This window comes from Cyphomyrmex costatus, unplaced genomic scaffold (genome assembly GCF_001594065.2).
Source record: "Cyphomyrmex costatus isolate MS0001 unplaced genomic scaffold, Ccosl1.0 scaffold113, whole genome shotgun sequence".
Lineage (NCBI taxonomy): Eukaryota > Metazoa > Arthropoda > Insecta > Hymenoptera > Formicidae > Cyphomyrmex > Cyphomyrmex costatus.
In genome coordinates, this window is record NW_017275097.1 from 11,962 (window position 1) to 16,668 (window position 4,707).

Sequence of the window (4,707 nt, forward strand, 5' to 3'; positions counted from 1 at the left end):
GGGGGGGGGGGGGGGGGGGAGGTTAAAGTTACTTCGCATGGAAAGTTCAACGTTTCTGAACAGGGAAAGGTGTAGAATTTCGTGTAAAAATAAGTAAAAATAAGTCGAAACAACACCACTGAATGGGTTGGATTAGGTTATTTTCAACAGTAGTGGAGCCCCCCGTAGAAGAGGACGGAACCCACTGCATCCACGCGTATCACTTTCTTTTCATCGAAATAATCAATAAGATTTCGAAAATTCTGTGTTAGATGAATACATTCGTGAATTAATGGTAGAAGTGTATGCACATGCGATCACAGAGCATGAAGAAGGTATGTTCATATAGCGTTACACGTATAGTTCGTATTTATTATTATATATTTTATTATTATTGAATATTATAAATGATTCATTGATCGCGATATGGTGAGTAAAAACGAGCCATTATGTCAAAAAATACATCAATATGTTCTTGCAAAGAATAATAACGTTTAAAGTCACACTGTATAATAGAAATAAATTGTAATTTTTCAAATTTTTTTTATCATAACTTTTTAACGGACAGCGAGCGCCACCTAAAACCTGCGGGAGGTTACTCAGGGTCATGACCTTGACAACATATGTCAAGGTCAAGATCATCGAGGGTGGCTCCTCTTTTCTATATATTTACTAAACTTTAAAATTAATATTGATCTTTTGGGGTTTTAAAATATAAAAAACCTTTATAGTTTGATTTTTCACCTAGAACACTATATTTGATTCAAGATTTTGGAGTGTATGTTAAACATGTGATACCATCTTTATTCTAATTTTTGTTTAAACTCCCGGTTTTGAGTTGGTTATACCAAGTTAAATTTTATCTTTAAAAACCCATGTAAAAAATCATACTATTATTTAAATTCTACTAAATTAAGAAGTAAAACCCATTTGGTACCAAGTGTAATCCTAGTAATCCAAGTGGTTCAATTCTTCCTTAAAAGAATTATATCACAATTAATTTAAAAACAATTAATTCAAACACATTTATTCCTCCAACCAAAGTAGTAGTAGTAGCTGCTACTACTACTTTGGTTGGAGGAATAAATGTGTTTGAATTAATTGTCTTCAAATTAATTGTGATTGTAATATAATTCTTTTAAAGAAGAATTAAACCACTTGGATTGGAATAGGATAGAATTTAACTTGGCGCCGACTGTTAATATCAAATCTTTTATACAAATGATATACGTCATTAGATTTAAGTAAATAAGGATAATATCACTTAGGTTCTTAAAGATGGTTCTACTAAACAGCAAATGTGATTAATCAGTTTTACAGTCGATTAAGTACAATAAATAGCGTTGGTGAAGGGACCCAAATGGTTTTTTGACCAGCAGCAACCACTCTTAGAGCTTCTTTTACCTTTTTTTTAAAAAAAAGGTAAGTTTATAAAGATAGTACCAAATGGGTTTTACTTTTTAATTTAGTAGAATTTAAATAATAGTATGGTTTTTTAAATGGGTTTTTAAAGATAGAATTTAACTTGGTATAACCATTGAATAAAACGGACTTCCAATCGACGAAGTAATTATTTTGAATGGACAGTCAGGTTTGTGAACCTTGGGTAGACCATAAGCTCTAGGTAATGAACCTTCACTACATCTAAGTCGTTTATAACAATTTTCTGTGATATATTTATGGTTCTTCCATCTTATAATTATGGTTTTTAAATTATTGATCATTTTGTTAGTGGAGTCTTTTGGAAATTTAATGTATGTATTTACGTCACTGAGCATTTCATTAATTTTTTCAATATAAAAATCTTTATTAAGTGCAACTGTTACGTTGCCTTTATCAGCTTTAGTTATAATTAGGTTCCCTGATAGCAAAATGTTTGCGCGCAAATTAGCAGCAAACTCGATCGATCTTGTCTACAAAACCGTAGCCATCTGCGTCTGCATTTGGCTATGGATTTGGCGACAACATTTGCTGACATGTTTTGCAACAGATTAGTGGCAAAAACCGAACAGAGTCTGCTGACAATATTTGGTAATACAGTCTCTGTCTACAATTTGTTGCCTTTCTGCAATAAAAAATTGTCAACAAACTCTGCTCGGTTTTTGCAACCAATCTGCTGTAAAACATGTCAACAAACGTTGTTAGCAGTTTAGCAGCAGTTTGCTGACAATACAGACTCTGTCTACAATTTGTTGCTAATCTGCAATCGAACATTGTCAGCAGGTTCTGCTCCAAATCTGTTTCCGCTGACTTTGCTATTAGGGTTGTTATTGTTGTTTAAAAAAAGTCTTGTTTTTTTCTTTAAACTTATAAGTTCGTCATATAATTGCTTATTAACTTTGGAATGAGAAAACGTAAACAATTTATTAATGATTTGAACCCCTTTATTTCTAAAAATTTTTTGAAAATGTGTCTGTAATCTGCAAATACTATTTTCCCAATTTTTTATAAATTCAAATATTAGTTTTCCTTTGTTCAAAAAAAGTAATGAGAAATTATCACCCATTTGTAATAAACACTGAATTTGTTTAAGAATAGTAATTGAAGACAGATTTATAAACCATTTGTCTCTTGGGTTGATTAAGGATGAAAATGGATGTCTATAATTAAATTCACCTGTGGATTTATGTGAATTTCCTTGTAATTTAACAGTTTGTTTAATGTAAATGAAATATGTTTTAAAGTCTCATTAATGTTATTATTCTCATTATTATCATTCCAAAAATATTTTATTTCTTTAATTCTATTTTTTAAAGCTAAATCTTTCTTATTTTTTAATTTATTCATTTTACCAATAATTTTGTATTTATTCTTCTTAAATTCTTTGAACAGTTTTGTATTGAAAAAAATTTATTACATAAACTACAGGGAAGATTGCCGTTAACCTTACGTACAAGATGGAAAATCCTATTTTGTATAATATAACAAATCTCGATCTGAATGCATCTTTGAGTTCTAATTTAAGTAATTTTTTTACAACTAGAATTTTTGATTTTTTAAATAAAGAAATAGATCTGCCTTCGTTCAGATTTATATCGAATTTTGTAATTTTTGTCAAGTGTGTCGGAATTAAGTTATGTCGTATACAATATTTAATGAATTTAATTCTAAGTTGGTTCTTATCGTATAAACTGCGTTGTTTAATCCAACTCTTCAAAATTCTAACGCAAAACATACCATAAACTACTAGAATATACTTAAAAAACGAACCTGTATTATAACGCATCATTTTTCAGCCGGCGTATTCTTCAAATAAATAAATAAAGTGGCGTAAGTTTAAATTGAATTAAAGACTCTTTACAGTTTGAAAAAACATCAAAATTGAACGAGTATAAATGGCTATACAGTCATACGCTGTTAACGAAGCGTGGAAAATACAAAAATTTTACATTTAGATTCATATAATTCGGAGTCGAACTTTTCGATTCTTTACTCTGGACCATCATCAGCGACGATATAAAATAATCTTAAAGTTGGTGATGTTGTTGACACGCAGTAACATTCTTCATCAACTCTGGGATGATGCCCAGAGAACATTGAGACGTCTTAAAGACGTCATAAAGACGTCCTAAAATGCATGAGACATTTTTGGAAGTATTATAATGACGTCTATATGACGTCTTAAAGATGTCTTATACGTCGATTTATGATGTCTTAAAGATAATCCTTATGACATCTTATGGACATGGATTTAGGATCAATTTCAGTTACGTTAAGTACTTAAAAATAATGTCTTTAAGACGTCTTTCAGACATTATCCTTAAGACGTCTTAAAGGACATTATTTTTATATCAATTTCAGACTTATGCATTAATCGTCGGTAATGTAGAAATCATTAATTACTTAATTATTAATTTTGATTTAATTTTTAAATTTGTAACGATGCGCCCCTTATACGCATCGTTCCCGGCAACAACCAGCCGCTGCATCAAGCCTGCGATGCGGCGATGAGGGCGCGATGCGCCCGATTATATTTTTAAAAAATCGCAAACATAATTCACAGGTACAGCGGCCGCGGAAACCGCCAGTCTCGTCGGAAAATGCCGATCGACACCAGAGACCGCCGATCGGAAATCCTCTCTTCCACGAGAAGCCGATCGGCGGAAAATACCGAGACCGACCGGAGTATTGCGAACGAGACTGGCGGCTCCGTATAAAATACCGCGTCGACTACGCGACGCGGCCTTTTTTCCTATCACCAGCCGTACCGCACATTTCCGAATCACCAGCTCCTTCACAGTGCTCCGAAACCGACATCCAAGACCTGCTCGTTCCGACGAACCTAGGGGGTAGGGCGTACCCTGCCTCTGCCGGGCGTTCTCGGCCGCCGGACGAACCGTCTACGGATAGATCTCCGAACAGTCCGAACACGCACCGCGTTGCTCCGACGAACCTAGGGGGTAGGGCGTACCCTGCCTCTGCCGGGCGTTCTCGGCCGCCGGACGAACCGTCTACGGATAGATCTCCGAACAGTCCGAACACGCACCGCGTTGCTCCGACGAACCTAGGGGGTAGGGTGTTCTCTGCCTCTGCCAGGCGTTCTCGGCCGCCGGACAACCGCTGCAGCTTCCTACACACCTCCGAACCCCTTGTTCTTCCTATCCCGAATATTCCTGTCCCGATAACCAGCACTCGAAAGGGAGTAGGGCGCTCTCTGCCTTTGTCGGGCGTTCCCGGCCGCTGGTTATCGGACCTATTTCCTTCTATTTCTCAACCATCTTTGCTTTA